At 42.7% G+C, this 21,454-nt stretch overlaps 2 protein-coding genes across 14 annotated transcripts in view; one reads left to right on the top strand and one right to left on the bottom strand.

Moving 5' to 3' along the window:
• The window catches only part of rapgef2b (Rap guanine nucleotide exchange factor 2b), a 130,296-nt gene that overhangs the window by 90,872 nt on the left and 17,970 nt on the right, over nucleotides 1–21,454 (bottom strand). The window lies entirely within an intron of this gene.
• Nucleotides 10,788–21,454, top strand: part of LOC129827978 (uncharacterized protein C4orf45) — a 34,151-nt gene continuing 23,484 nt past the window's right edge. Inside the window, exon 1 of the mRNA XM_055889324.1 lies at nucleotides 10,788–10,905. The gene's annotated coding sequence lies outside the window, so the exon portion shown is untranslated. The remainder of the gene's footprint in view (nucleotides 10,906–21,454) is intronic.

The following is a 21,454-nucleotide window of genomic DNA, read 5'->3' as shown; positions in this document are numbered from 1 at the left end:
GAGAAGTAGACCTTACCAAGAACGACCACTAGGTGGCATGCTAATGTCGGTTTTCCTTTAAGCCTACCATTGCTCTGTGACATCCCAGCGTGGGAAACAGCGCCACTCCTATACCACTCAGGAGCACCAGTGAGAGAGAGAGAGAGACAAATATGCGTAACCATCAATTGTGGCTTCTGTCTTAAATATTTCAAAATTGTCTTTTGAGATTGGCTCCATGGAAAGAATGCGAGGGACCCCATTTTTCCACTCCCTCTCGCTATCATTGCACTTTCACTTTCCGGTTTCGTGTTTTTGTATTGGGTATTGTTTGAGATGTTGGGGCCAACCGCAAAAACACAGAGGGAGGATATCTAAGTTCATCTTGTGTTGTATATTCAAAGCAATGATACACTCGGTATGAGTGTGAAGCAATTTAAAGAGAGATGTGTGTGTGTGTGTGTGTGTGTGTGTGTGTGTGTACGTGTGTGTGTGTGTGTGTGTGTACGTGTGTGTGTGTGTGTGTGTGTGTGTGTGTGTGTGTGTGTGTGTGTGTGTGTGTGTGTGTGTGTGTGTGTGTGTGTGTGTGTGTGTGTGTGTGTGTGTGTGTGTGTGTGTGTGTGTGCGCGTACGTACGAGAGAGTGCGATAGAAAGCACGGGCAAGAGTGTGATGGGTTTATTAATAACAGTGCTATTCAAGCACAAATCAGGTTGGTCAGGAATTGCGACAGGGGTCGAGCCTATGATTTCACCCTGAGAGTAGCCTATAGCCTAACAACCACACCATGTTTCCTCTAGGCTTGGTGTTGTTGAAATGACTTCCATCTTATATTCATTTCCTGACTGAGTACAAAAGCCTTTCACAGATACTGACAAGGTTATGATCCAGAGTGGGACAGCGCTGGACAGATCAAAAGGAAGTGGGGCAAGCAGGCTCAAACTACTAGGCTATCAGAGTTCCCGACAGCATAACATCTCACCACTGTCGCCAACTGTAAATTCCAGGTTTTCATTTCGGTAGTGATCCTTCCAGGAACTCTGGTGGACCCCTCCAGGAGCAAAATAAACCAGGCCACCATGACTTCCTATTGTTGTTAAGACATTACTTAGGATCCCTTCAAAGCTCCGTGTACAAAAAAAAAAGGTACTCATTCTGACCCTTTGCATTTTTGAAATACCAAATTAATAATATTCTAGTCTTTAATGGGTCTGGGACATTTTGCTCTGTTACCAAACCATCCACTTCTTAACTATTTCCTTAATGAAACCAGATATATTAGGGGGGTGTAATGTTTCAGCACACCTCCGGGTCCAAGTCAGACAGTAGCAGTGTACCGTACCAGACTGTAGGCAAACTATTGGAGGTATGTCCTCCCATTAGCTAACAATGATAGCCTTGTGCTCCCTGTTTTGGGGGCCAAACACAATATGACTGAGGCTGCCTCTCCAGTCTCCATTCTCTATGGGTTGTTATGCAACTCCGTTGGGAGAAGGTTGTAGAACAGGGCACTGGCCCAACGTGTTGAGCGACATGACAATTGGTCGGGCAGACAGAATTCAAGGAGGAAGTGGCAATGTCTAGCTAAACAATGCACGCCCAACTGACATCCTACCTCACCCACTGACATTCTACCTCACCCAATGCACGCCCAACTGACATCCTACCTCACCCAATGCACGTGCACTGACATCCTACCTCACCCAATGCACGCCCACTGACATCCTACCTCACCCAATGCATGTTGGAATGGATTGAGGTTAAGGGGAGAACTAGGCCTATGACGTTCGAGGGTGAAGAATTGACATCTTTTTCATCACACATTTTAGCCATTCCATCTAGCAATCCTCCACTCGCTCCCCTTCACTTTCAATAAAATGGGAAGGGACACTGGAACAACAGAGCGTCATCTAAATGATAAAATGGCAGCCACTTATCTCGAAACCACTGCTGTGTCTGCTAACAGGAGGGAGCTTTCACTGTCCGCTCCCTTTATTGGCCTGGTTTAATTTGGGTCCGGGTGAATGGAGAACCCTCTGTGTCTTATCACACTGATACTGTAGACAAAACAGAAATGGTGGGGTCACAACCTTAAGACAATGAGGTCCTGTAGGGAAGGTAAAAGGTGGACGTCACCTCCAAAAGAGGACAATTACAAGTCTGCTGACCAAGACCTACTTAAACCTCATTGGCTTAGCCTAAGACGTTAGCCTATATATTATGATGCAATATTTATGAGTGTTTTGTGAGAATTTGTAATGTGTAACATGTTCAATTTTCTATTTGGTGCCATTAGATGGGTGGTTAATATGCAATCTTTGGTTTCGACAGGATATTACAATTATATAGATGTTTTTTTAAATGTACCTTTATTTAACTTGGCAAGTCAGTTTAGAACAAATTCTTATTTACAATGACGGCCTACCAAACAGTGGGTTAACTGCCTTGTTCTGGGGCAGAACGACAGATTTTTACCTTGTCAGCTCGGGGATTTGAAATGTTACCTTTCGGTTACTGGTCCAACACTCTAACCACTAGGCTACCTGCGTAATGAGAATTTCAAATGGGTGCACTGACCTCACAAAAGGGAAGTAAATCAATGATATGCGCTGAGGGCATTATGTAACACAGTGTTACCATAAAAACTCTCTATCATTCAGTCAACAGTGGCAGCCTCTACTGTAAGCCCTGCTCCAATGCACTGTAGCGTAGAGATTTTAAAGATCTGACAGTCAACAGGATTCACCTCTATAGCAGATCAGAGATCCCCTTGAAGGAAAGAAGTATGGATGCATTTTAAAAGTATTCCTCAGGAGACACTCAAACACTGGCCATAAGTGACAGAAATAGGCCAACAGTGAGGATTCCTTCAAAGCTGATCACAGTGAACCACATCCTGTTGGCATGCCTGCAATGTAACTAGACTGGTTCTCTGCTCTATCAAATCAATGTAGGGCACCTTAAAAATCGGGGGCACTTCGCACAGAGGAGTTGTTGTGGTTCTGTTTCTGAGAAAAGCACAAATTAATCCCCCGCGACTCGAAGCTGAGCCGACCTAGATTCACAACAATTGCTCACTTGTCAGCGACTGAGGGTGATGATTTCTCAATACCTTGAGGTTTTTTATTTTTTTTAGTGGAGGGTTAACACTGAGCAATGAGACCGACCCGTGGCAGCGAGTTCAAAGCTCACCCTAGTGACCGGTGAAACAGAAAAAGAAAGAGGGAGGGAGGAAAAACACCATCAGTCTGATTGCCACCATTTTGAATTCCGACCTTTATCCTTTACCGCGTTAGGCCGGTTTTTTAACCGGGTCGTCCCTCCCACCAGACCATGTCACGGTGTCAATGGATCCCCTTACCGTGACAGTAAAGAGGTCATCTTGTGTGTCAGCTAGGGATGAGGCCTGCATTCCTTAGATGACACTGACGAAATAATGTCTCTGTGTCCACACAAATAACACACAAGGCCTATGCTATGCCCCCCGCCACTTCCTAACCTATGACATGCCGGGAGGAAGAGGCATGCAGGTTGTCCATTAGTTAGAGCAGGTCTGGTGCCTGGCTACATTCTGGGGCTTGCCATAGACTACTCACTGTCAAGTTTTAGCCATCAGTGAAAATAACTAAAATGGCCAAACATGCCAATATCATCCACATAAATATTTTTAAAAGGCATATTCTGCAATATGTCCTGCTGTACAATGGTTATTTAAATTAATTTGATTGGGCTGAAACAAAGAGTTGAAAAAAAATGTGGCTTTAATGTGATCAGTATTTAGCAAAAGGCAGCAGACTGGGGGGTAGGGTCTGTGTGTATAATGAGAGGCATTGGACAGCGAGTCAACCAGACAGACAGGTGAAAGTCACCAGGTCAGTGTTTCCTACAGTGCATTATGTGCAAATGGCATATACAAGGCTCATACTGTTGGTTCAGCACAAACACGCCCCAGCCCCGTCAGTGTGCCAAGCTGGACTCATGAGGCCCCCACCAGCCCATTCAAAATAGCAAGGATAGCAACTTGTTCAAAATGTTGCGGACGATTTACACACCTCAGGCAGGCGGGCCCATGATGCTTGTGCAAGTGTGTGTCATTGTGGATGTAACATCATTAATGTGTGCAGTGAATGTGTGTGTGTGCTCGTATGCCTGTGAGTGAAGGGACATTGGCTGCTGTCCTTGAATCTCTACTGACAAAGAGTGTGGGGCTTAAGGGGTATTTTTATCAATTGCCTGGTGTGAGCCAGGCAGCAGGTGGAGCCTTTATGTGGTAGCGCAAGGTCACGGTGGAGCTGAGCGCTACACACCGTATCAGTGGGTGTCCTGGCCAAAAGACAGCCAACTGTCTTGTTTTCAAAACTCCATGTGGCCTACACTATGGTAGGAATGTTGGTGTCGGCCAAACCTTTTCCCCCCTGACTGCAAACTTAAAATGATTTGCTAAATAATTGGAGGTTGACACCAACACACACGTCACCAAGCTAAGTAGCTAGTAGTTGCATTTGCATGGTTGTGCGAGCTAACTACAGCAAGCTAAGGTAAAAAAAAAAGCGGATCAGACGCTAACTCGTCACGCCAATCACTCTGGAAATTGGAAAACAATACTACCTGCAATATTAATTTCAAGAACACCCAATCTCCAGCCGTGCTTCACAACCCGTTAGTGTTAATTGTGCGAGGAGGGACATGGTGGCTTTCGGTAACAGGAATCAGGGTTGGCATGTGAATGAGCTTAGCACCCTCCAATTCAGCTGCCGGGATAAAGCCTTTAAGAAAAAAAGCGGAGTGAGATTCTTTGAGAATGCAAATAGGATGCATGCATGCTACGCTAAAATGAGAGGTCTGTAGTATTTAGTGGGTCACCCTTTGGACTACCTTTTCATATGTCTTAAATCAAAATTGGCTACCCTGCATTGTAAATTGCCATTTACAAGTAGGAATCTTCAACGCATTTATTCATAAGATACATGGGGTCAATAGGGTATGCAGGACTTGATGACCATTGGGTACCACTGCACTAGCTATCGTGCTAATATTCTATGTTAGCATCACAAAAGGACCAGGACAGGTACAATTCACCGTTACACTGCATTCATTCCTTCATCAATCAAAGAGCATGAAAAACAAAGGAGGTAGAAAAGGACAAAAAAATGGACACATTAAATACTCGAAATATTGGCTGTAGGGTGGTTCGGTGGACACGGCTGTCGAAGCAGACTTTTAGGCCCCGTCACATAAGGAGGTCATTATTAGGGATTACATCTGTTGGTTATGGGCAGGGTGAGAGGGTGCGGAGTTAAAAACAATTGTGCCTAGTTACTGATCGTAATCCCCAAATCTAAATTAGTGAACAATAAACGGGCCCCATTTCTAAGGCAATGGCCAATTTTCTCTCAGCGCTTGGCCATGTCAAAATGAAGGACGAGGACATCGAACTTCCCACCGAGTCGCCGCGTCTGACCGGCACCGATGTAGCGCGTGTTTGTCATTGGCTGCATTAATCTAATTCTTATGGACCGCAACCCCATTACCTACATCAGCTATAGTAGTAATACCTGGCTGTAGTAAATACTACCAAAATGGGACTGAACTCGTGTCTCACAATCATAAAAGATTGTGATCTCATAATAACAAGATAACAATAAGCTGCTGAGGTAAAAGTAACTGGAGAAGCTTCAGTTATCAACACGGCTCACTTGTTTAGGTGTAACAATCTGATGGTAAGATGGCTTCAACTGTTAACCCGTCGGCATAGTTTCTATTTTACATTTTTGCAGATAACTTACAGTAGTACATTTTCATATTTATTTGTACTGGTCCCCCATGGGAATCAAACCCACAACCCTGGCATTGCAAGTGCCATGCTCAACCAACTGTGCCACACAGGACCATCTATCAATCTCTCATACCCTCAGGCAGACAGCTAGGGGATAGGAACTTTAAATGAGACAGGAGTTCTGCCTGTGCTGGCATAACAGTAATAACTTCCCAGTTTTGCAAATTCAGCGAAACATTCCTTAGGCTTCATGGTGGGAAAATTGGTACATTTTCTACCGCAAAAAAACCTATTGGGGATAGTTGCATTTTTGCAAAGGTTGTCGTCAGCATAGAGGAATCTTTTGCATTAGTAGGCTAGTTATTTTTTGTAAGAGCTACAATTACTGAATTATGATTATTAAAAACAGCCAAGAAAATTCCACGTACAATATCATCAGGTACACATAAAACTCATAAGCCCTCATTTCTTGCTCAGAAAGCTACATTCAGCTAACGTTATTGTGTTATTCTCCACAACCTACAGCCACACTGAAAAAAACCGAGCGACTGATATCTCATGAGTAATTTATGTGGTAAATAAACATGTATAATTCATGAGCACGTTCACCTTTCCTCAGAGTGGATCCTCAGAGAGGTAACAAAGATGGCAGCGGCAGTGCTGTTTGTGAGTAAACATTTAACAATGTCATTTTGGGGGGAATGTCGAGGAAACAGAATTTTTAGGCCTGAGCCTATGTATAGACAATGGAAATGATGGGGATGGGAGTGGGGGGGGGGGCTGGTATGATTGTTGGGGGTGAAAACGTGATCTAAAAGAGAGCAAGAAAGGACTTGTAACATCAGGGAAAAGAGTATCCATGTTGAATAATGCAGGGTGTGGACCAATCACTAAATATCAGATTATGCATTGTGAGGACACGACATTGTAGCCCTGCTATTTACATTTTACATTTTAAGTCATTTAGCAGACGCTCTTATCCAGAGCGACTTACAAGTACATACATTCATACTTTTTTGTACTATGCTATGCCTCTGGGTGCGAAAGAGCCAATCTGTTCATGCTATATGAGCAATAGCTTGCCCGCAGGTCTTCAGTCTGGTGTTATTTTAACATTATCCACACAACATTAGTCAAGCGAAGTCAATACAGGAACTCATTTTATGCTCCGAGCAGAGCGTGAGTTGTGTGTGTGTGTGTGTGTAACTACAGATCACAATTATGTAAGCATGGTTAGTAGGGCTGTCCCCCTAAAAAAATTATAATAAATGGTCGACAGTGGTCGTCTGTTCTTCTGACCAATCGGGCCTGACCAATAGCATATCATCATCACAACAATAAATTGGTTATAACAAACTCCAAACACTGTAACACGTGACAGCAAAATGGATGCAAAGGACTTGACGAATGAAATCGAAACGGGGGAATGTTTACTGGTTGTGGACTGTGTGCGTAAAAAACTGTAGATGAAGAAAAATAAAGTAAGGAGCAAGAGCTGCGTGAATATGTGTGCCAAACAGGTGCTGTTGGATTACAATATCATTTCTGACAGTTTAGAACATTGTAAACACTTAATAAATTATAAATGTATAACAGAGGTTTTTTTTTGTTGTAAAGCTTTTATAACAGCAAAGACAGCAATACAATTCCCGAAAAGGTTAGCCATGAATTAGCCAATAAAATCTAGTCCAAACTAGTCCAAAAAAGTTACTTCAACTGACAACAAACTATTCAAACATTATCTGTACAAAAGGATATGAGTGTTGCCCAAAAACCCCAATGACTTCCCCACACAGCCTCCAAGTTCAACCATTGACAGCAATCACCGTGACTATCTGAAAACGGACTCAAAATTCAAACTGCCGCCATGATTCTTCCAAGCAACTTCTCTCACAAGTCTCTAGCCACAATTTCTGTGACCATAGAGATACCGTTAACCGTACAGCCAAACAGAACTTTATCCACAACCTATTATCATGATTCATAACTGCAACGCAACTGTTGCCCAACCCGATAACTGCACCACAATGGCCGAGTATGGATTTAACCGTGGACTCTGAACAGTCGTTAAAAAAAAAAAAAAAAGGATAATTCAGCACTGTCATTCGACCATATCATTCAACCATGTCATAGCAGGTCCGAGCTGGGAACAAAGCCAACTGTCCGGCCAAATTAAACCCACTCCATTTCGCCCAAACAAAGCCTTCAAAAGAAAGGTGCAGGGTACTTATCACAAATTTACACAACATCGCATTAAGATAAATTAATGCTAATCCATCCCAAAATTAAGCAAACTGGGAGTAATGATACAATAATTAAGGTGAATTTGGGCTCAAATCTAGCGAACAAAACAAATGATTTGCTCTGTGTGGTCAAATATGTAAAAAACATAAAAATAAAATAAATCCTATTAAATATACACACATGGGCAGGCTGGGGCAAGGTCGTGAATCAAAACTAGTTGGGATGATGAGGGGAAAATAATAAGTCAGGTCTGGGCTCCACTACAGTGCTGTTGAGACTGCATGCATTTCGGCCATTCTCTCCGCTCCTGTGGCCATTAATCCTCAACCTATCCTCCAATGCATATTTTCAGGCCTCCACTTGGGTATTTATGGAATCCAATAATCAAATCTCCTTACTCCGTGCAATTTCTCCCCTCAGCATTCTCCGGAAAGCAATTCCAGCCATGTGCTATGATGATATCTTGCCCCAGCTGCTAGAGAACCAGTAAAAAAAGAGCTTTGCTATGATCGTGGCTTTCGTTAGGGGGGAATATTTCAGGCCCCAGGGGCATAAACTCTCTCCCCTTAACAGATGGACATGGAGTTTTAGGGGGTAGTAAATCTATAGAGATAAATTGTGATATCCTCAGACTAATTAGAGGCAAGCGTTTCTCTTATCTTGTTGATTGATGGGTTGTCAATGACAGGGGGGCTTCAGATGGAATTGATATCCTTTATGATATGCAGGTCGACAGATGAGCCTGCTCACAACTAGTTATTTCTATCATTTAGAGAAAGAATAAACTCCACCTCTATACGCACTAGGGCTAACCCCATTTAGTCGACTGGTCGATTATTTGGTTGATAGGCTGTTGGTCAGCGAGATTTCTTTAGTCGAGCAGTAGCAAAATAACAAATTTTTTTTTTTAATCGTGGTGTACAAGACAGCCGTCTGATTCACGCCAGTCTGAGTGGACTGATCCATTGTGGAGGCCTTGGGGATGGCACAGTCCATCAGTCCAAGACATGTGCTACTGGAATTGTATACGATATTATAAATGTCAGAACAAATGGTACAACATTATTTTTTTTTTTAAATATTATTTTATGACAAATGCGCTTACTCCCGCGTTGGATAGCGGTCAGTGTCGGCGGTTCCAAAACACATGAGTGCGCTGTTGAATTGGCACATTTTCCTAGAGCGTGTTGCTATGTGCGCAATAGAGAAGTTAACCAGCAAATTGGTGTGGAGAACAATGCGGCGGAGGCAGCAGCTGAGTTAGGAGAGGAAAAAAACAGCCCTTGCCATAATTGTCGAGGAAAAGTGAGGAGAGAGGACACCAACTTAATTAGGTCTATAAAGCAATAGTCTAACCAAGCCTCACGCAACAATTTCACAAATTCGGGTGTTTTTCCATCTTTGTTATGCTGTAATAAAGGCTTTACGCTTTGTTTTCATCAGACCAGCCTCTCTCGTATTATTTTTCATTTATTTATGTTGTTTACACAGCTCCAAATGGTCAATATTTCTATTCATTTATAATAATAACAACCCTCCTTTTCCTTGATCTCCTTATTCCGATTATGATCATCATTAAAAAAATAAGTCATGTCATTATCATTAATAGGCTTAGTATAGCAGCCTTGTATAACCACCAACGAACTGTAGGCCTGTAGACATGTTTAGTCTTAATACCATAACTTACTTTAGGCCTATATTTTAATACTTATTATATAGGCTACTGTATCAATCAATCCATCATTTATTTGTTCATGTCATCACACAACCTACAGTCATTCACGATGTCAAATGCAATCAAACATCTTAGTTTTCAAATAAAATAAAGCGACCATTGAATAATTAGTGTAAACAATAAATAGGCCTAAACCATTTCAGACATTTACTGGTTTAGTCTTTGCTGTAATAAAAGGCTTTACAAAAACAAACAAACAAAAAAAAAGTTACTCTGGTATGCTTATCATTTATTTAGTGTTGTTTACATTGTTCCAAAGTCAGAAAAATTATATTGTAACCTAACAGCACTTGTTTGGCACACATTGGCCTAATATGCACACAGCACTTGCGCCATACCTTCTTTTTCTTGATCCCCAGTATTTTCCACAACTAGTCAAATTTATTCCACACATCTGACTTCCCCTTTACCTCCCGATCAACCAGTAAACATTTCCCAGTGTCAAGTTTATTTATCACGTCCTCTGCATCCATTTTGCTGTCACCTGTTACAGTGTTCCAAGTTAGTTATAACCCATTTTTTAAATGTGATTATGATATGCTATAGGTCAGGCCCTATTGGTCACGTGCATAAAAAACATAAACGTGTAGTCACGTAAAGAGAGCAATAGTTGAGGGAATATGTTATTCCCTTCCATTTCAGTCAGAAATGGCGTTAATTATGTTGCAACTTCAAACAATACGGACAGCTAGTCAGTTGTGTCTTAATTATTTCATCAAACGGTTTGCCTAAAGCATCAGACAAGCTCAGTGCATATATTTGACTTGATTAAAATACATAGGACGTGTCTATATGGAAAAAAACTTTTCAAATATATTTTTTAAAACACACACACACACACACACACACACACACACACACACACACACACACACAGTTAATCCTGACACAAACACTGAGCAGTACAAAGAGGCATTTCAATTGATCTACCTTCCATGTCAAGGTTACTTTCCCCCTGTCACCAACCATATGTTTAGTGTATTTCAAAACGTCTCTGACATCTGGGGGTTATCTGTGCAAGGACAACATGTTCCCAGTGATTCAGGAGCAGGCCAGAGGCGAGATGTCGATGCTAGTAACCAGATGACAGTCACTTGCGTTCCTTCATCGTTCCAGCAGTAATGGAGATGGATCTCTCACCAGTCTCCTGTCGATCTCACCTCTACCGGAGGGTATGATTGTCACCTACTATATATATATATATATATATATATATATCGTCTGTATAAAGGAGGCAATGGCACTTTTGTTCCCAGTCTTCGAAAAACTTCTCATTGTATGCCGATGGTGTATTTGGTTAAAGTGCAAGTATCATTAAGGTGGATACCAGACCTTCCATGACCAAGAGACATGCAATACTTATTTAGGTTATTTCAGTGTGGCTTCCCGGCACAGGGAAAATGCTCCATTCTAGTGCCACAATTAATTAAGGCATATAACATGACTGCATCTGTTATAGTACTTAGTATGAAGGCCACTACAAATCAACAGTGCTAATGAACAATAGCTGTTGCAATTACATTGCCAAAATACAAAATGTGTATCATTATGCAACTGTTTAGAAATGTGAAAGCAGTGTTTATCCAACAGACCGAGCTGGTTAACCCAGCTAGCCTTTTAAAGGTTCCTATACTTCCTTTTTACAGTTGCCTTACACCCAGCCTAATCATGTTAGAAAATGAAAACGTTAGATTTTTTCAATTGGGGGTAATTCTCAGAGTTGTGGAGATTTGGAAAATGAAGACCCTGGATATTGGTGAATTCTGCAGGTGTGGTACAGAGAGGCATCATTCCAATGGGTGTTGCTGAAAATGTACTAGACTCTTCAAAACGTTTTTCCAACCAAGTTAAGCTTTACAGGTTGAGCAGGCCTAGGACAGAGCTAGGCAACCAAGATTCAGCCGCGGGCCAATTGTCGGCATGGATGGCCGGGGGCCAGAAAATTATTATAATTACTTGTACACTGCAAATTGACCACAACAAAGCCCAAAAATAGATTGCATTTGAAAATAACAATTTCATACCTTAATTACATCTCTTTTCTATTTTGTGGAAATACTTAGGAACAGATTTCAAGAAAAAAACTAATTCCTGGCGATTTGAATTATTATTTTTTTACCAAAAGCCAAATCACTGTTGCCGACACCTGGCCTAGGCTATATGCGTTTAAATATATATATATATATATTTGGCATGGGTACAACCACAGTCTGTGATAATGGCGCCGGAGAGGATGGCTGCCGTTTTAATTCGTTTTTTTCGCACTTATTTTGTACATAATGTTGCTGCTAATGTCTCTTTTGACCGAAAATAGCTTATGGACATCAGAACAGTGATTACTCACCTTTAATTGGACAAATACATAAAAATAAAAAATTGAGTTGGACGAGAGGGATTTCCTCCAGACATACACACAGGCCCTCATCCCAGTCATTCGCAGGAGAAAAAGACGGAGATTTCGCAGAAGGAGATCGGGGTGCCTTGTAAGAATCCGGCGACGAGTGGCTAATCTGCCTTTGCCATCGGTACTATTGGCCTACGTACAATCGCTGGATAATAAAGTGGATGAACTAAAAGCACGTATACCCCACCAACGGGACATTACAAGCTGTAATATCTTATGTTTCACCGAGTCGTGGCTGAACGACGACATGAATAACATACAGCTGGAGGGTAATACACTGTATCGGCAGAATAGAACAGCAGTAAGACAGTAATGGGTGGCAGTCTATGTATATTTGTAAACAGCTGGTGCACGATATAAGGAAGTCTCGATGTTTTGCTCGCCTGAGGTAGAGTATCTCATGATAAGCTGTAGACCACACTATCTACCTAGAGAGATGACATCTATATTCTTCATAGCTGTCTACCACTACAAACCGATGCTGGCACTAAGACCGTACTCAATGAGCTGTATACGGCCATAAGCAAACAGGAAAACGCTCATCTAGTGGCCACGTCATCAATAAGTGCATCGATGACTCCAACACCATCATTAAGTTTGCCGATGACAACAGTGGCCTGATCAGTGATCACTGACAACGACGAGTCAGCTTATAGGGAGGTCAGAGACCTGACCGTGTGGCGCAAGGACAACAAACTCTCCCTCAACGTGATCAAGACAAAAGGAGATGATTGTGTACTACAGGAAAAGGAGGACCGAGCACGCCCCCATTCTCATTGACGGGGCTGTAGTGGATCTGATTGAGAGCTTCAAGTTCCTTGGTGTCCACATCACCAACAAACTTTCATGATCCAAACACACCAAGACAGTGGTGAAGAGGGCACGATAAAGCCTATCCCCCTCAGAGACAAAGGTTTTAGCATGGATCCTCAAAAGGTTTTACAGCTGCACCATCGAGAGCATCCTGCCTTGTTGCATTACCACCTGGTATGGCAACTGCTCGGCCTCCAACCACAAGACACTACAGAGGGTAGTGCGTACGGCCCAGTACATCACTGGGGCCAAGCTTCCTGCCATCCAAAATCTCAATACCAAACGGTGTCAGAAAAAGGCCCTAAAAATTGTCAAAGACTCCAGCCACCCTAGTCATAGACTGTTCTCTCTGCTACAACACGGCAAGCAGTACCGGCGTGCCAAGTCTAGGTCCAAGAGGTTTCTAAACAGCTTCTGCCCCCAAGCCATAAGACTCCTGAACATCTAGTCAAATGGCTACCCATACAATTAGCATTGCCCCCCCCCCCCCCCCTTACACTGCTGCTACTCTTATTATCTTTGCATAGTCACTTTAATAACTCCACCTACATGTAAATATTACCTAAATTACCTCGACTAACAGGTGCCCCCGCACATCGACTCTGTAGCCGGTACCCTCTGTATTTAGCCTTGCTATTTTCATTTTACTGCTGCTCTAATTATTGGTTACTTTTTTTTTATTTTTTTATTGGTATTCTTCTTAAAACTGCATTGTTGATTAAGGGCTTGTAGTAAGCATTTTACTGTAAGGTCTGTTGTATTCAGCGCATGTGACAAATAACATTTGGTAAAACAGTTACTACCAGTGTCTGTTTGATGGTTTTTGACAAGCAGAAGTTGGTTTCAACAGGAGGCCATTTTGTCAGGCCCACACTTGCTGGTTGGGACTCATAGCGCCAGGGCCAATGGGGAGGCATGCATAAATGGCTGTTGTCTTTCCCTCCAATTACAATCAAATACAGTACTGATTAACATAATGTTCTCAAGTTCTCATTTAGTCCCCCCAAAAAACGGAGCAAAAAAATAATTCACTGCTTATTGTGAAGACAATCACATTATCCTCAAAGCAGGTAATATATAAAGGAGTTGCCTATAATTTGTGCCACGTCAGCAAGCCGAGTGAGACATGGCTCTAATTAACCTTAGGTCGGCCATAGACAAAACACATACAGACATACCCTCTACAACGAACATAGCCTTTGTAAAAGGCTACACGTGCCCAAGCATGAAAACAATTCTAAGGTGAGACACTGATGTAAATCAAACAAATTGACATTGATCTATTAAAACATACGGTCTTAGGGACACGATACTGTATCTTTAAAGTGGTGTCAGAGTACAGCAAACAATGCTGGTATTAGGCCACACTTCAATCAAGTCATTATAGTTACCCAATGGGAATGTAGCTCAGTCCTTGAGCTGTTCTTGTCTATTGATGTTATGTATTATGTCATGTGTGTGGACCCCAAGAAGAGCTGCTGTTGCATACTAACACTAAATAAAGCCCCTAGGACTACATCCAACCACCAACTGACGCTACAGAAATGTCCCCTTGTATCACGTCTCACCTAAAGGGACTTGACAAAGTACACAATGTTTGTTTTTTTCCTCCCTGGACTGCAAATTGGGTTACTCCCATGTAATAAATAAATCATTAGACTGACCACCACTTGACTGTGCCTGACCTGGTTAAAAGCTCTGCGGTGGACAGTAGGTAAAATGCAAATTACCGGATGCAACTAGCTTAGGTTCATTAAGTATAGGGGATTAGGCCTGAAATAGGCCTACGGTCACAAAATGGTACTTAATGTGACAGGGAAAAGCCTGGCAGTCATGGTGTACAAGACACCTGTCTGACTCACGCCTGCCTGAGTGGACTGATCCATTGTGGAGGCCGTGGGGATGGCACAGTCCATCAGTCGAAGACATGTGCTACTGGAATTGTATATGGTTATACTATGTAAGAACAAATGGTGCAACAAAAATTATATTACTTCATAACAAGTGCGCTTTCTCCCGCGTTCGATAGCGCTAGCTGTCCGTGGTTCTGAAGCACATCAGTGCACTGTTGAATTGGCGCCTTTTCCCAGACCATGTTGCTTTGTGCATAATAGCAAAGTTAACCAGCTTATTGATGTTGAGAACAATGCGGCGAAGAAGCAGAGATTGGAGATGAGTAAACAGCCCTTGCCTTAATTGTTTAAGAAAAGTGAGGAGAGAGAAAACCAACTTAATAAGGTCTATCAACAGCCTAACTGTTAAAAGTGCCTGGATTTATAAATCATCCATATATATACACAGTTGAAGTCAGAAGATTACATACACTTAGTTTGGAGTCAATAAAACACATTTTTCAACCACTCCATTCATTTCTTGTTAAACTATAGTTTTGGCAAGTCAGTTATGACAACTACTTCGTGCATGACACAAGTAATCTTTCCAACAATTGTTTACAGACAGATTATTTCACTTGTAATTCACTATCACAATTCCAGTGGGTCAGAAGTTTACATACACTAAGTTGACTGTGCCTTTAAACAGCTTGGAAAATTCCAGAAAATTATGCCATGGCTTTAGAAGCTTCTGATAGGCTAATTGACAACATTTGAGTCAACGTGTTGCTGTGCGTTTTGTTGCCAACCTTACTTTGCTAGCTGACAACTTTACGGTTTTTACTTTTTACTTTTTAATTAGCGTTTATATTTTTAGTTTTTCCCTCACAACTTTTTTCCCTCATTCAACTTTTTCACTCCGGGCGCTTTATCTGGACATGGTTCGTCAGCACCTTCAACAGCCGAAGCTAAGTAGTAACATTAACATGATGCCTTCTAATTGCAGTCGCTGTACTCATAATATACAGGAGAACGATCGCCTTATGGCGAAAATAGCTGTGCTGCAAGCCCAGCTTCAGACGCAATCGTTAGGCAAGGGTAATTTCAGTGTAGGAAAGGATGAAACAGCGTCTGTGCCACCAGTAAGTACAGATAGTAGTATAAATCCCCCCTGCACAGTCCCCGCAGCCGGACAACTTTCTCATGGCTTCTGGAGGGAAATGCTGTATGAATGCTCAGCTGGTGTCGCTCATTCAGCCGACAGAAACTTTCAACCGGTTTTCCCCATTAAGTAGCGAGTCGGAGTCTGAGGCCGAGTCTTCTCTTGTCTCTACTCCTCCCGTCAGAGACGCCGAAGCTTCCCACCATTAGCTCTGACCAATTGAAAACCCTAGTCATTGGCGACTCCATTACCCGCAGTATTAGACTTAAAACGAATCACCCAGCGATCATACACTGTTTACCGGGGGCAGGTCTACCGACGTTAAGGCTAATCTGAAGATGGTGCTGGCTAAAGCTAAAACTGGCGAGTGTAGAGAGTATAGAGATATTGTTATCCACGTCGGCACCAACGATGTTAGGATGAAACAGTCAGAGGTCACCAAGCGCAACATAGCTTCAGCGTGTAAATCAGCTAGAAAGATGTGTCAGCATCGAGTAATTGTCTCTGGCCCCCTCCCAGTTAGTGGGAGTGATGAGCTCTACAGCAGAGTCTCACAACTCAATCGCTGGTTGAAAATTGTTTTCTGCCCCTCCCAAAAGATAGAATTTGTAGATAATTGGCCCTCTTTCTGGGACTCACCCACAAACAGGACCAAGCCTGACCTGCTGAGGAGTGACGGACTCCATCCTAGCCGGCAGGGGTGCTCTCATCTTATCTACCAACATAGACAGGGCTCCAACTCCTCTAGGGTGCAGGCCAGGCAGCAGGCTGTTAGCCAACCTGCCAGCTTAGTAGAGTCTGCCACTAGCATAGTCAGTGTAGTCAGCTCAGCTATCCCCATTGAGACTGTGTCTGTGCCTCGACCTAGGTTGGGCAAAACTAAACATGGCGGTGTTCGCCTTAGCAATCTCACTAGGATAAAGACCTCCTCCATTCCTGACATTATTGAAAGAGATCATGATACCTCACATCTCAAAATAGGGTTACTTAATGTTAGATCCCTCACTTCAAAGGCAGTTATAGTCAATGAACTAATCACTGATCATAATCTTGATGTGATTGGCCTGACTGAAACATGGCTTAAGCCTGATGAATTTACTGTGTTAAATGAGGCCTCACCCCCTGGTTACACTAGTGACCATATCCCCCGTGCATCCCGCAAAGGCGGAGGTGTTGCTAACATTTACGATAGCAAACTTCAATTTACAAAAAAAAAAAAAAAATGTTTTCGTCTTTTGAGCTTCTAGTCTTGAAATCTATGCAGCCTACTTTTTATAGCTACTGTTTACAGGCCTCCTTGGCCATTACCAGCGTTCCTCACTGAATTCCTATCGGACCTTGTAGTCATAGCAGATAATATTCTAATTTTTGGTGATTTTAATATTCATATGGAAAAGTCCACTGACCCACTCCAAAAGGCTTTTGGAGCCATCATCGACTCAGTGGGTTTTGTCCAACATGTCTCTGGACCTACTCACTGGCACAGTCATACTCTGGACCTAGTTTTGTCCCATGGAATAAATGTTGTAGATCTTAATGTTTTTCCTCATAATCCTGGACTATCGGACCACCATTTTATTACGTTTGCAATCGCAACAAATAATCTGCTCAGACCCCAACCAAGGAGCATCAAAAGTCGTGCTATACATTCTCAGACAATACAAAGATTCCTTGATGCCCTTCCAGACTCCTTCTGCCTACCCAAGGATGTCAGAGTACAAAAATGAGTTAACCACCTAACTGAGGAACTCAATTTAACCTTGCGCAATACCCTAGATGCAGTTGCACCCCTAAAAACTAAAAACATTTGTCATAAGAAACTAGCTCCCTGGTATACAGAAAAAACCTGAGCTCTGTAGCAAGCTTCCAGAAAATTGGAACGGAAATGGCACCACACCAAACTGGAAGTCTTCCGACTAGCTTGGAAAGACAGTACCGTGCAGTATCGAAGAGCCCTCACTGCTGCTCGATCATCCTACTTTTCCAACTTAATTGAGGAAAATAAGAACAATCCAAAATGTCTTTTTTATACTATTGCAAAGCTAACTAAAAAGCAGCATTCCCTAAGTGAGAATGGCTTTCATTTCAGCAGTAATAAATTCATGAACTTCTTTGAGGAAAAGATCATGATCATTAGAAAGCAAATTACGGACTCCTCTTTAAATCTGCGTATTCCTCCAAAGCTTAGCTGTCCTGAGTCTGCACAACTCTGCCAGGACCTAGGATCAAGAGAGACACTTACGTGTTTTAGTACTATATCTCTTGACACAATGATGAAAATAATCATGGCCTCTAAACCTTCAAGCTGCATAATGGATCCTATTTCAACTAAACTACTGAAAGAGCTGCTTCATGTGCTTGGCCCTCCTATGTTGAACATAATAAACGTCTCTCTATCCACCGGATGTGTACCAAACTCACTAAAAGTGGCAGTAATAAAGCCTCTCTTGAATTAGCCAAAAAATATAAAAAAATATAAAAATATAAAAAACTAATCGGCCTATATCGAATCTTCCATTCCTCTCAAAATATTTTGAAAAAGCTGTTGCGCAGCAACTCGCTGCCTTCCTGAAGACAAACAATGTATGCAAAATGCTTCAGTCTGGTTTTAGACCCCATCATAGCACTGAGACTGCACTTGTGAAGGTGGTAAATGACCTTTTAATGGCGTCAGACCGAGACTCTGCATCTGTCCTCATGCTACTAGACCTTAGTGCTGCCTTTGATACCATCGATCACCACATTCTTTTGGAGAGACTGGAAACCCAAATTGGTCTACACGGACAAGTTCTGGCCTGGTTTAGATCTTATCTGTCGGAAAGATATCAGTTTGTCTCTGTGAATGGTTTATCCTCTGACAAATCAACTGTACATTTCGGTGTTCCTCAAGGTTCTGTTTTAGGACCACTGTTGTTTTCACTATATATTTTACCTCATGGGGATGTCATTCGAAAACATAATGTTAACTTTCACTGCTATGCGGATGACACACAGCTGTACATTTCAATGAAACATGGTGAAGCCCCAAAATTGCCCTCGCTAGAAGCCTGTGTTTCAGACATAAGGAAGTGGATGGCTGAAAACGTTCTACTTTTAAACTCGGACAAAACAAAGATGCTTGTTCTAGGTCCCAAGAAACAAAGATATCTTCTGTTAAATCTGACAATTAATCTTGATGGTTGTAAAGTCGTCTCAAATAAAACTGTGAAGGACCTCGGCGTTACTCTGGACCCTGTTCTCTCTTTTGACGAACATATCAAGACTGTTTCAAGGACAGCTTTTTTCCATCTACGTAACATTGCAAAAACCAGAAACTTTCTAACCAAAAATGATGCAGAAAAATGTATCCATGCTTTTGTTACATCTAGGTTAGACTACTGCAATGCTCTACTTTCCGGCTACCCGGATAAAGCACTAAATAAACTTCAGTTAGTTCTAAATACGGCTGCTAGAATCCTGACTAGAACCAAGAAATTTGATCAAATTACTCCAGTGCTAGCTTCCCTACACTGGCTTCCTGTTAAGGCAAGGGCTGATTTCAAGATGTTACTGTTAACCTATAAAGCGTTACATGGGCTTGCTCCTACCTATCTTTCCGAATTGGTCCTGCCGTACATACCTACACGTACGCTACGGTCACAAGACGCAGGCCTCCTAATTGTCCCTAGAATTTCTAAGGAAACAGCTGGAGGCAGGGCTTTCTCCTACAGATCTCCATTTTTATGGAACGGTCTGCCTACCCATGTGAGAGACGCAGACTCGGTCTCAACCTTTAAGTCTTTACGGAAGGATTATCTCTTCAGTAGGTCATATGATTGAGTGTAGTCTGGCCCAGGAGTGTGAAGGTGAACGGAAAGGCTCTGGAGCAACGAACCGCCCTTGCTGTCTCTGTCTGGCCGGTTCCCCTCTCTCCACTGGGATTCTCTGCCTCTAACCCTATTACAGGGGCTGAGTCACTGGCTTACTGGTGCTCTTTCATGCCGTCCCTAGGAGGGGTGCGTCACTTGAGTGGGTTGAGTTACTGACGTTATCTTCCTGTCTGGGTTGGCGCCCCCCCTTGGTTTGTGCTGTGGTGGAGATCTTTGTGGGCTATACTCGGCCTTGTCTCAGGATTGTAAGTTGGTGGTTGAAGATATCCCTCTAGTGGTGCGGGGGCTGTGCTTTGGCAAAGTGGGTGGGGTTATATCCTTCCTGTTTGGCCCTGTCCGGGGATATCATCGGATGGGGCCACAGTGTCTCCTGACCCCTCCTGTCTCAGCCTCCAGTATTTATGCTGCAGTAGTTTATGTGTCGGGGGGCTGGGGTCAGTTGGTTATATCTGGAGTACTTCTCCTGTCTTATCCGGTGTCCTGTGTGAATTTAAGTATGTTCTCTCTAAGTCTCTCTTTCTCTCTCTCTCTCGGAGGACGTGAGCCCTAGGACCATGCGTCAGAACTACCGGGCATGACTCCTTGCTGTCCCCAGTCCACCTGGCCTTGCTGCTGGTCCAGTTTCAACTGTTCTGCCTGTGGCTATGGAACCCTGACCTGTCCACTGGACGTGCTACCTGTCTAGAGACCACAGGAGCGGTAGAGATACTCTCAATGATCGGCTATGAAAAGCCAACTGACATTTACTCCTGATTATTATTTGACCATGCTGGTCATTTATGAACATTTGAACATCTTGGCCATGTTCTGTTATAATCTCCACCCGGCACAGCCAGAAGAGGACTGGCCACCCCTCATAGCCTGGTTCCTCTCTAGGTTTCTTCCTAGGTTTTGGCCTTTCTAGGGAGTTTTTCCTAGCCAGCGTGCTTCTACGCCTGCATTGCTTGCTGTTTGGGGTTTTAGGCTGGGTTTCTGTACAGCACTTCGAGATATTAGCTGATTTACAAAGGGCTATATAAAATAAACTTGATTTGATTTGAATTGGAGGTGTACCTGTGGATGTATTTCAAGGCCTGCCTTCAAACTCAGTGCCTCTTTGCTTGACATCATGGGAAAATCAAAAGAAATCAGCCAGACCTCAGAAAAAATATTGTAGGCCTCCATAAGTCTGGTTCATCCTTGGGAGCAATTTCCAAATGCCTGAAGGTACCACGTTCCTCTGTAGAAACAATAGTACGCAAGTATAAACACCATGGGACCAGGTAGCCGTCATACCGCTCAGAAAGGAGACACATTCTGTCTCCTAGAGATGAACGTACTTCGGTACGAAAATTGCAAATCAATCCCAGAACAGCAGCAAAGGACCTTGTGAAGATGCTGGAGGAAACAGGTACAAAAGTATCTCTATCCCCAGAAAAATTAGTCCTATATCGACATAACCTGAAAGGCTGATCAGCAGAAGCCACTGCTCCAAAACCACTATAAAAAAGCCTGACTACGGTTTGTAACTGCACATGGGAACAAAGATCGTACTTTTTGGAGAAATGTCCTCTGGTCTGATGAAACCAAAAAATAACTGTTTGGCCAAAATGACCATTGTTATGTTTGGAGGAAAAAGAGGGACGATTGCAAGCCGAAGAA

Source organism: Salvelinus fontinalis, chromosome 29, assembly GCF_029448725.1.
Source record: "Salvelinus fontinalis isolate EN_2023a chromosome 29, ASM2944872v1, whole genome shotgun sequence".
Classification (NCBI taxonomy): Eukaryota; Metazoa; Chordata; class Actinopteri; order Salmoniformes; family Salmonidae; genus Salvelinus; species Salvelinus fontinalis.
Note: the sequence above shows the minus strand (reverse complement) of the source record. Positions and strands in the feature narration are given on the sequence as shown.